The sequence below is a fragment of the Triticum dicoccoides genome, chromosome 1A (genome assembly GCF_002162155.2).
Source record: "Triticum dicoccoides isolate Atlit2015 ecotype Zavitan chromosome 1A, WEW_v2.0, whole genome shotgun sequence".
Taxonomy (NCBI): Eukaryota; Viridiplantae; Streptophyta; class Magnoliopsida; order Poales; family Poaceae; genus Triticum; species Triticum dicoccoides.
Genome location: NC_041380.1, coordinates 411,535,253 through 411,548,335, shown reverse-complemented (window position 1 = coordinate 411,548,335; position 13,083 = coordinate 411,535,253).

Genomic DNA, 13,083 nt, shown 5'->3' with positions numbered 1-13,083 from the left:
TGATTTTCATAGGATTTGGAAGAACACGCTTTAATAAAGGCATCTTTGGAAGCACGCATCCTAGCGGTTCTTTCCTTGCACTCATCAATGGAAATTCTCATGGCTTTTAGAGACTCATTGATATCATGCTTAGGAGGAATAGATCTAAGCTTTAAAGAATCAGTCTCAAGAGAAATTCTATCAATGTTCCTAGGCAAATCATCAACTTTAAGCAATTTCTCTTCAAGCAAAGCATTAAAATTCTTTTGTGAATTCATAAATTCTTTAACACTATTATCAAATTCAGAGGGCATCTTATTATAATTTCCATAAGAGTTGTTGTAGGAATTCCCATAATTATTAGAAGGGTTACTAGGATATGTCCTAGGATTAAAATTCCCTCTATAAGAATTATTACCAAAATTATTCCTACCAAAAAAATTCACATCCATAGATTCATTGTTATTCTCAATCAAAGTAGACAAAGGCATATCATTAGGATCAGAAGAAACACTCTTAGTAGCAAATAATTTCATAAGTTCATCCATCTTTCCACTCAACACATTGATTTCTTCTATCGCATGCACTTTTTTACTAGAAGATCTTTCAGTATGCCATTGAGAATAATTAACCATAATATTATCTAGGAGTTTAGTAGCATCTCCTAAAGTGATTTCCATAAAAGTGCCTCCCGCGGCCGAATCTAAAAGATTTCTAGAAGCAAAATTCAATCCGGCATAAAATTTTTGTATAATCATCCACAAATTCAAACCATGAGTAGGGCAATTACGTATCATTAATTTCACTATCTCCCAAGCTTGTGCAACATGTTCATGATCAAGTTGTTTAAAGTTCATAATATCATTTCTAAGAGAGATGATCTTAGCGGGAGGAAAATACTTAGAGATAAAAGCATCTTTGCACTTGTTCCATGAATCAATACTATTTTTAGGCAAAGACGAAAACCAAGCTTTAGCACGATCTCTAAGCGAAAAAGGAAATAGCTTCAATTTAACGACATCATTATCGACATCTTTTTTCTTTTGCATATCACATAAATCAACGAAGCTATTCAGATGAGTAGTGACATCTTCACTAGGAAGGCCGGCGAATTGATCTTTCATAACAAGATTCAACAAAGCAGCATTGATTTCACAAGATTCAGTATTGGTAAGAGGAGCAATCAGAGTGCTAAGGAAATCATTATTATTGGTATTGATGAAGTCACACAATTTGGTAGTATCTTGAGCCATCGCGACAAACAAGCAAACTAGCACACAAGCAAACAAGAGCAAACGGGCAAAAGAGGCAAATAGAGAGGGAGGATAGAGAGAGGGGGGACGAATAAAACGGCAAGGGTGAAGTGGGGGAGAGGAAAACGAGAGGCAAATGGCAAATAATGTAATGCAAGAGATAGGGATTGTGATGGGTACTTGGTATGTTGACTTTTTGCGTAGAATCCCCAGCAACGGCACCAGAAATCCTTCTTGCTACGTCTTGAGCTTGCGTTGGTTTTCGCCGAAGAGGAATGGATGATGTAGTAGAGTAGCGTAAGTATTTCCCTCAGTTTTTGAGAACCAAGGTATCAATCCAGTAGGAGGCCACGCTCAAGTCCCTCGTACCTGCACAAAACGATAGCTACTCGCAACCAACGCGATTAGGGGTTGTCAATCCCTTCACGGTCACTTACGAGAGTGAGATCTGATAGATATAATATTTTTGGTATAGAGATGCAAAGTAAAAAGTAAAGGCAAAGTAAAAAAGCAAAGCAAGATTAAAGTGATGGAGATTGATATGATGAGAATAGACCCGGGGGCCATAGTGTCACGCCCATGATGCGGCTATATCTCCCACGTGTCGAAGCACGACTTAGAGGCATAACCGCATTGAAAGCAATGTCGCAAGTGAGGTAATCTTCACACAACCCATGTAATACATAAGGGAAAGAGATACATACTTGGCTTACACTCGCCACTTCACACAATTACATGAATAAAGCATTACATCAACCAAATACAATCAGGGCCCGACTACGGAGCCAAAATAAAAGAAGACTACCCCAAAAGCTACACAGATCCCTGATCGACCCCAACTGGGCTCCACTACTGATCAACTAGAACGAAACAACACAAAGGACAAGATCTTCATCGAGCTCCTCCTTGAGCTTGGTTGCGTCATCTGCACGGACTCATCGGCACCTGCAAGCTGGTTTTGGAAGTATCTGTGAGTCACGGGGACTCAGCAATCTCACACCCTCGTGATCAAGACTATTTAAGCTTATGGGTAAGGTAAAGGTATGAGGTGGAGCTGCAGCAAGCGACTAGCATATATGGTGGCTAACATACGCAAATGAGAGCAAGAAGAGAAGGCAAAGCACGGTCGATAAAAGTATGATCAAGAAGTGATCCTAGAACAACCTATGTCAAGCATAACTCCAACACCGTGTTCACTTCCCGGACTCCGCCGGAAAGAGACCATCACGGTTACACACGCGGTTGATGCATTTTAATTAAGGTCAACTTCAGGTTTTCTACAACCGGACGTTAACAAATTCCCATCTGCCTATAACCACGAGCACGACTTTCGAAAGTTCAAATCCCTGTATGGGTGTCCCAACTTAGCCCATCACAAGCTCTCACGGTCAACGAAGGATATTCCTTCTAGCGGGAAGACCCGATCAGACTCGGAATCCCGGTTACAAGACATCCTCGACAATGGTAAAACAATTCCAGCAAGACCACCCGCTGTGCCGACAAATCCCGATAGGAGCTGCACATATCTCGTTCTCAGGGCACACCGGATAAGCTAAGCGTACGGGAGCCAACGTAACCCAAGTTGCCAAGGGACGGCCCCGCATGGTGCTCTGGGTTGGACCAACACTTAGACAAGCACTGGCCCGGGGGTTTAAAATAAAGATGACCCTCGGGATGCGTAACTCCCAAAGGAAAAAGGCTAGGTGGCAAATGGTAAAACCAAGGTTGGGCCTTGCTGGAGGAGTTTTATTCAAGGCGAACTGTCAAGGGGTTCCCATTATAACCCAACCACGTAAGGAACACAAAATCCGGGAACATAAGACCGATGTGACGGAAACTAGGGTGGCAAGAGTGGAACAAAACACCAGGCATAAGGCCGAGCCTTCCACCCTTTACCAAGTATATAGATGCATTAATTAAATAAGAGATATTGTGATATCCCAACAAGTAAACATGTCCCAACAAGGAACAACATCTCCATGTTCCAACAAGGAACAAACTTCAATCTTCACCTGCAACTAACAATGCTATAAGAGGGGCTGAGCAAAGCGGTAACATAGCCAAACAATGGTTTGCTAGGACAAGGTGGGTTAGAGGCTTGGTTCAACAATATGGGAGGCATGATAAGCAAGTGGTAGGTATCGTAGCATAGGCATAGCAAAAGAGCGAGCAACTAGCAAGCAAAGATAGAAGTGATTTCGAGGGTATGGTCATCTTGCCTGAAATCCCGCAAGGAAGAAGAACGATTCCATGAAGAATACAAACGGACGTAGATGAACGGGTCCTCACAAATGCGACGTTACCGGAACCAATCCGAAGAAGCAAACACCGGAAAGAAGCACACAACATAGTAAAAAAACCACACATGAACATGGTATGATATGCGGGATGCGGTATGCGATGCATATGCATGATTAGCAAGGGAATGAAAGAACCTGGGCTCAACTTGGAAATCCAAGAGTGCCACTGGAAAGGTGAGGTGATTTCGGTTGAAATCGATATAAAGAACACCGGAATCGGATGCACGGTTTGGTAATGGCAAGCAAAACAAATATGGCACGGTCTGCGATATACAGCAAGTAGCCATCTAAATGCAACAAGATGAACATGCTACAGCACTCAAACATGGCAACAAAATTCATGGCAGGGATCCATTCATGATTCTTGGCAAAAGATGAACACTGAGCTATGGCCAATTCATCCATTAACAGGTTCAAACAATCATGGCAAAAGTGCAATTGATAAACAGGTTTCAGACTTAGTGAAATTAACACATGCCTGGAATTTCAGATCAGGTAGCACTTTGGAGCAAGAAAAACATATGCTACAGGAACTTAACATGGAAAAGCAAGGCATGGCATGGAGCTACTCAAAGAGCTTAACAAAATTCCCTTAGTGACCTTGAGCCAAAAGGGATCAGAAAATACAATTGCAAGCATGTGAACATGGCAAAAACATAATCAGATCTCAGACTTAGTGAAAAACTGGAGCATGCAAATCAGATATCAAGTAGGCATGCTTACGAGCTCGATGCACTCACTACAGAGCAAGGCATGACAACCTAAGCATACACCCATCAAGAATACACATTATATAAGCTAGAAATGGCAAGAACAACAACATAGCATGCATGGATCAACAACAACATCCTCGGCAAAATCGCTAACAAGTAGACAATCTGCCCAGATTCACGAAATAGCAAAAGTAGAGCTCGATTGACTCAAGCTAGGGTGCTCCATAATTGCAAACAAAGACATGGATAGATAGATCACTACAAAGTTACCAAAACATCCTTACTGATCATCCTCAAAAGAGGCACGGATCATTAGGAAACAACATGAACATATGGCATATTGATAAAAACAGATCAAGGACTTAGAGAAATCCTAAGTCCCTGAAATCAACATTAACGAATGCACTACCTTGCAAGCTTGTTCTAGTCACCACACATATCACAAAAAAACATGGATAGCACCTCTGTAACGATGGCAAAGCATATAACAAAACACATGTAGAGCTCAAGAGCATATCATGCACACATTAATCATGGAAAAAATGACAAATAGCTATTTGGTGCAGCAGATCTGACAATTAACTCAAATAGTTCTCTTCCAATAGCATTTCGGGCATCAAGATGAGCTCCAATGAAAATGATGCAATGATATGAAATGATCTACTCTCTGAGACGAACATTTTGATATGCTACACGCAAAAATCGGAGCTATCGATGCAAAGTTACGACATGATGAACATGGGAATTTAAAACAGGAAATCTCGGGGACTTGGTAGAAATATAGACTTCTCCGAGAAAGTCAACGGGACAAAGCGGTGCGGGATGGCTCGGTGCAGATCTGAGGCGGGGTGTTTGGTTCGGGGAGTGGTGGATCTAGTCCACCCTCACCGGATCGGAACTGGCCGGCGCGGAGGAAGATGCCGGCGAGGTGGAAGCTCCGGCGAGGGACGACTCCGGTCGGCCTCCGGCGAGCGCCGGCGAGAGGTGGACGCCGTGAGGACCTCTGACGGCGGGGAATGCGGCCGGGGCACGGCGCGCAGGGTGGCGGGGGCGGAGCTCCGGCGGACGCGGGGCCGGCGAGGTTGGCGGTGATGGAAGGACGGCGGCGAGCGGTGGCAGAGGAGGTCCGGCGATGGCCGGTTGCGGCGAGGGCGTTGGGCGGTGGCGCGAGTCGCCGGCCGGTGGGAGGACCAAGCGCGCGGGGCACGGGGCAGCTCGAGGTTGGAGCGGCTCGGGCGGGCCTCCCGCGGGCTTCGCGGGCCCGGTGGCGCGGTGCGGCGAAGTGGGGTGGCGCTTGTGCTGAGGTGGCGGGCGTCGATTGGCCTGGAGCGGCGGCGGGGATGACGTGTCGGCATCTGATTCGCCGGAACGAGGTGGCCGGCTGGGGTGGACGCGTCCGGCGCAGACGGACATGTCCGGCGGCGCGGAGGGAGTTGGATCTACGGTTAGACTGCGCGAAAAATTCGGAGGGAGGCACTTATTTATAGGTAGAGGGAGCTAGGAGAGTCCAAATGAGGTGCGGTTTTCGGCCACGCGATCGTGATCGAACGACCGAGATGATGGAGAGGGTTTAGGTGGGTTTTGGGCCAGTTTGGAAGGATGTTGGGCTGCAACACATATAAGGCCTTTTCGGTCCCTCGGTTAACCGTTGGAGTATCAAACGAAGTCCAAATGGCACGAAACTTGACAGGCGGTCTACCGGTAGTAAACCAAGGCCGCTTGGAAAGTCTCGGTTCAATCCGGAAATTTTTAACCCCCACACAAGAAAAGAGGTAGAAAGAGACACCGGATGACATAGGAGCGCCGGATTGCAAAACGAACAACGGGGAAAATGCTCGGATGCATGAGACGAACATGTATGCAAATTAAATGCACATGATGACATGATATAAGATGCAAGACACGCAAGCAATGACAAGGCAACAACAGCGAATAACTGGAGGACACCTGGCACATCGGTCTCGGGGCATTACAACACTCCACCACTACGAAAGGATCTCGTCCCGAGATCTAGAATGGCTCCGGAGGGACAAACGGAAGAGAAAGAGAAGAGGTAAAACTAAGTTGCTCCTTTGACAAACAAGTGAGACCAAAGAACCTTGCGAGGTTGAACAGATTCGAGAAAAGAATACAGCGAGGGTGAACCAAGACGAAAACACTCCTGTTGAGAATTGAGGCAAAACTTGACAGGATGGGAAGAACTCGAAAAGCGGGCATGACACTCCGGTTAAGAGGATAAGGACGAAAATAACACGATCCTGACAAAGTAAGAAGATGGGTTGGAGAGAGCAACATCACAACGCCTCCAGAACAAAGGGAAACAAGGTCTTGAGGGAGCATGCTTACCATAAAAGCTAGAACGGAGTTGTTGGAAAACCAACAACGAAAGGAATAAGCTTGATATGGTCTTATGGAATACATCTCAAATTATGAGGTGACAACCTGCCACTCACGAGAAAAAGAATTGGGTTGATAAGAACAAGGAGACGAGAAAACTATTTCACCGGGAGGATAAAAGAAGAACTTGGATCATTTATAAGCACCATAAATAGCAACAATCCTTAGGGAAGGCTTTAGGTGAAATATAACCCAAGATAATTCCAACGAAGAGGTTGATGGATTTAAAATATCCCATTCTTAACAACCTGTGAATCATGAAACATGAACTCAACTTATCAAGAATGACATAATACCATCTCAAGAAGATAAGAGAGAACAAAAGCACTCCAGATTGCAAGAAGAAGAAAGCTTGAGCTTCTTAGAAGAGAATCTCGATGAAAAACTTGGAGAAGGAATTAAATCCTTGATGAACCATCATGTAGAGCCTCCATGAAGAACTCCGGTAAAAAAAGGATAACAAAAAAGAAAGAGAAGATGAAAACACAAGGTGAAACCTTGCAATGATTAGATGGACCTTCGCGACGATATATTTGAGAGGGCTTGGAACTCTGGAAAAGAAAAGATGAAACAACAGAAACCGAGAATTTGATGAGCCTCCGGAATAAGGAAAGAATTGAATTTACTCGATGACAAGTATAAGAATTGCATTGTGCTTATCCTTCACCAATTAAATTGATGACAAACAATGGATTTGGCACACTACTTATTCTCATGGAAAGGATGAAGATAGATATGGCGCAAACTTAAGAAAGTCTTCGACGAACCACCCATAGAATTAGGAAACAACGAATGCATTGATATTATAAGAAAGAAGAAAAATATTGAATGAACCACCGTAAGCATTGACAAAGAACGAAGTAAAGGGATAAATCACCGGAAAGGAATTAGAGAACGAATGAAAATACTAGAGGGAAGTTAGATCCACGAGAACAAAAGATCATGAGCTGATTAGAGGATGTACTTGTATGATGCATCGTTATGATTAGAGAATGATAACTGGAAGCTGACATGAATAATCCAGAATTGATGGACTCCGGATAACAAACTGAGAAGAATCTTGAATTACTCCGGATGGGTGAAAATAATTCTCACAATCACACAATTATGAGAGGATGGCCTCGAATTAGAACCACGAATCTCTGAGAGGACGGACAAGATATGGAGGTAAAACTCTTCTTCGGTCTTCAAATGTTGAGAATGACGATGAGAAACACCGCCATGAATTTTTGAGGCACTCCGGAATGAAGAATGGAAAAGGTTTAGCCAATGATGAAAAGAATTTGACAGATCTTGGAGAAAGGCATTTGACTGGTGATAATTCATTCTTACGTCAAACTTTGAAAAGAATTTAGGATAGCTCCGGGAAAATAAGAAGAGTCAGGTAAGATCCTGGGAAAAGACCTGTGGGTTAGGGCCCACTCAAAAGAAACACCGTTGAATGATTTGAAGGAGAGATTGCACCGGTTGAATTAAATGGCTTGAATGAGATAACATCCACGAAAAAAAGCTTGAACGAAAGCAGAGTGAACACATGAATCTTCGAGATATCTTCGGCACTCCAAAACAAATGAATAGCGAGGAGTAGATGATTAAGAGGTGCATCGGTATGAGAAGGTATTGAAACAAGGAAAAAAAGTATGATCAACAAAACTTGACTCGAATCCACTGGAGAAGAAAAACGAGTGAAGAGTGACGAACTTGAAGCTCCGTTACAAACTTCATGAGAATCACCGGGTAAGAACATAAAGGAAAAGAATGGAGAGACTTCACATGAATAAAAGATACTTGATTAAGGAATCTGAGTCCTTGAAGAAACAAGGGTGGGAGGTGGGAAAACAAAGACAACTTGGAACGGATGAAGCAAACACCGTTGAGAAAGCTGAGTTTGAATCTTGCGGATGTTGAAAATGGACGGATCCGCTTGAAGAAAAGCACACCGTTTGAAAAGGTTTGACATGACAATCTCGATTATCATGAAGGATTGGTATTCACAGTGGAGTATGAGAACACCGGTTCGGAAAGGTATGGAATCAACACTTGACTTCGAAGCAACTCAAATACCATAACTCAAAAACAAAACAAAGGATTGGCTTGCAAAATAAGCCGGAACAAACATATGATAGAGATTTCATCCGAAGTTTTCGTGGTGGGGCCTACACAGGCTCGATCGTATAGCACCATCATGTACAAGGTAGTGCACATGACATACGAAGTGTCCCCGAGTCGGCATAGCCAAGGACACATTAAGACACAACGAGACTACTGTAAAACCAACCCTGAATAGGCGGGCCACTAGACGTCGAACCCCAATTTCATATCATACATCTGTCGAGCTACTTGAATTCCCACTTATAAACTCCCGAAATTTTCCGGTTATGCAATCAGGTGTTGGGGATACAGGGGAAGCATAATATCTCACCCAAAACTAACAAATCCTACATCCAGCTGTATCCATCCTTCAACGCATAACCGAGAAAAACTTCGGAAACCATCTACCTCAACCTTCGAAAAGCATCCGTTATACAAGTTATGGCAATACTCCCGAACTCCCGCCCCAGTACTGGGTGGCGTCGAGGTTATCTCACCAACAACTTCATAAAAGAGATTTTTGATGTCGGCGAAACTAAACTCAGGTATTCCAGAACTGCAACGATAAAATTGTGACGATAACACCTTGGAGCTCAACTCCCCGGGACATTGCCACAACCCCTAAATGACAGGAGGCATCAAGAACAATGTTCTCGTCACAAATCGATCGGAACGATTCCAAGATACCCGCGTGATCCTAAAAATTTTTTTAGTGAAATTTGAGAAGAGAAGAGTCAAAACTCTACGTCAGGATGCCTTACCAGAGCGATGAAGGGACTGGAAAGTAAAAAAGAATTCCTAAACTCTCCGATGTATATAATCCTAAATGACTCAAAACATTTTTATAGACTCAACTCGTCCGCTAATTCGATCAAGCAATGGGGCTCCTAAGGTCGGGGAAGGCTCTGATTACCAACTTGCCACGCCCTCGATGCGGCTATATCTCCCACGTGTCGAAGCACGACTTAGAGGCATAACCGCATTGAAAGAAATGTCGCAAGTGAGGTAATCTTCACACAACCCATGTAATACATAAGGGAAAGAGATACATAGTTGGCTTACACTCGCCACTTCACACAATTACATGAATAAAGCATTACATCAACCAAATACAATCAGGGCCCGACTACGGAGCCAAAATAAAAGAAGACTACCCCAAAAGCTACACAGATCCCCGATCGACCCCAACTGGGCTCCACTACTGATCAACTAGAACGAAACAACACAAAGGAAAAGATCTTCATCGAGCTCCTCCTTGAGCTTGGTTGCGTCATCTGCACGGACTCATCGGCACCTGCAAGCTAGTTTTGGAAGTATCTATGAGTCACGGGGACTCAGCAATCTCACACCCTCGCGATCAAGACTATTTAAGCTTATGGGTAAGGTAAAGGTATGAGGTGGAGCTGCAGCAAGCGACTAGCATATATGGTGGCTAACATACGCAAATGAGAGCGAGAAGAGAAGGCGAAGCACGGTCGATAAAAGTATGATCAAGAAGTGATCCTAGAACAACCTACGTCAAGCATAACTCCAACACCGTGTTCACTTCCCGGACTCCGCCGGAAAGAGACCATCACGGTTACACACGCGGTTGATGCATTTTAATTAAGGTCAACTTCAGGTTTTCTACAACCGGACATTAACAAATTCCCATCTGCCCATAACCGCGGGCACGGCTTTTGAAAGTTCAAATCCCTGCAGGGGTGTCCCAACTTAGCCCATCACAAGCTCTCACGGTCAACGAAGGATATTCCTTCTAGCGGGAAGACCCGATCAGACTTAGAATCCCGGTTACAAGGCATCCTCGACAATGGTAAAACAAGTCCAGCAAGACCACCCGCTATGCCGACAATCCTGATAGGAGTTGCACATATCTCGTTCTCAGGGCACACCGGATAAGCTAAGCGTATGGGAGCCAACGTAACCCAAGTTTCCAAGAGACGGCCCCGCACAGTGCTCTGGGTTGGACCAACACTTAGACAAGCACTGGCCCGGGGGTTTTAATAAAGATGACCCTTGGGCTGGCCGACCCAAGGGAAAGAAAAGGCAAGGTGGCAAATGGTAAAACCAATGTTGGGCCTTGCTCGAGGAGTTTTATTCAAAGCGAACTGTCAAGGGGTTCCCATTATAACCCAACCGCGTAAGGAACGCAAAATCCGGAAACATAACACCGATATGACGGAAACTAGGGCGGCAAGAGTGGAACAAAACACCAGGCATAAGGCCGAGCCTTCCACCCTTTACCAAGTATATAGATGCATTAATTAAATAAGATATATTGTGATATCCCAACAAGTAAACATGTTCCAACAAGGAACAACATCTCCATGTTCCAACAATGAACAAACTTCAATCTTCACCTGCAACTAACAACGTTATAAGAGGGGCTGAGCAAAGCGGTAACATAGCCAAACAATGGTTTGCTAGGACAAGGTGGGTTAGAGGCTTGGTTCAACAATATGGGAGGCATGATAAGCAAGTGGTAGGTATCGCAGCATAGGCATAGCAAAAGAGCGAGCAACTAGCAAGCAAAGATAGAAGTGATTTCAAGGGTATCGTCATCTTGTCTGAAATCCTGCAAGGAAGAAGAACGAGTCCATGAAGAAGACAAACGGACGTAGACGAACGGGTCCTCACAAATGTGACGTTACCGGAACCAACCCGAAGAAGCAAACACCGGAAAGAAGCACACAACATAGTAAGAAAACCACACATGAACATGGTATGATATGCCGGATGCGGTATGCGATGCATATGCATGATTAGCAAGGGAATGAAAGAACCTGGCCTCAACTTGGAAATCCAAGAGTGCCACTGGAAAGGTGAGGTGATTTCGGTTGAAATCGATATAAAGAACACCGGAATCGGATGCACGGTTTGGAAATGGCAAGCAAAACAAATATGGCACCGGTCTGCGATATACAGCAAGTAGCCATCTAAATGCAACAAGATGAACATGCTACATCACTCAAATATGGCAATAAAATTCATGGCAGGGATCCATTCATGATTCTTGGCAAAAGATGAACACTGAGATACGGCCAATTCATCCATTAACAGGTTCAAACAATCATGGCAAAAGTGCAATTGATAAATAGGTTTCAGACTTAGTGAAATTAACACAAGCCTGGAATTTCAGATCAGGTAGCACACTTTGGAGCAAGAAAAACATATGCTACAGGAACTTAACATGGCAAAGCAAGGCATGGCATGGAGCTACTCAAAGAGCTTAACAAAATTCCCTTAGTGACCTTGAGCCAAAAGGTATCAGAAAATACAATTGCAAGCATGTGAACATGGCAAAAACATAATCAGATCTCAGACTTAGTGAAAAACTGGAGCATGCAAATCAGATATCAAGTAGGCATGTTTACGAGCTCGATGCACTCACTACAGAGTAAGGAATGACAACCTAAGCATACACCCATCAAGAATACACATTATATAAGCTATACATAGCAAGAACAACAACATAGCATGCATGGATCAACAACAACATCCTCGGCAAAATTGCTAACAAGTAGACAATCTGCCCAGATTCACGAAATAGCAAAAGTAGAGCTCGATTGACTCAAGCTAGGATGATCCATAATTGCAAACAAAGACATGGATCGATAGAGCACTACAAAGTTAACAAAACATCCTTACTGATCATCCTCAAAAGAGGCACGAATCATTAGGAAACAACATGAACATATGCATATTGATAAAAACAGATCAAGGACTTAGAGAAATCCTAAGTCCCTGAAATCAGAATTAACGAATGCACTACTTTGCAAGCTTGTTCTAGTCACCACACATATCACAAAAAAACATGGATAGCATCTCTGTAATGATGGAAAAGCATATAACAAAACACATGTAGAGCTCAAGAGCATATCATGCACACATTAATCATGGCAAAAATGACAAATAGCTATTTGGTGCGGCAGATCTGACAATTAACTCAAATAGCTCTCTTCCAACAGCATTTCGGGCATCAATATGAGCTCAAATGAAAATGATGCAATGATACGGAATGATCTACTCTCTGAGGCGAACATTTGATATGCTACACGCAAGAATCGGAGCTATGGATGCAAAGTTACGACATGATGAACATGGGCATTTGAAACAGGAAATCTCGGGGACTTAGTAGAAATATAGACCTCTCCGAGAAAGTCAACGGGGCGGAGTGGTGCGGGATGGCTCGATGCAGATCTGAGGCGAGGTGTTTGGTTCGGGGAGTGGTGGATCTGGTCCACCCTCACCGGATCGGAACTGGCCGGTGCGGAGGAAGATGCCGGCGAGGTGGAAGCTCCGGCGAGGGACGACTCCGGTCGGCCTCCGGCGAGCGCCGGCGAGAGGCGG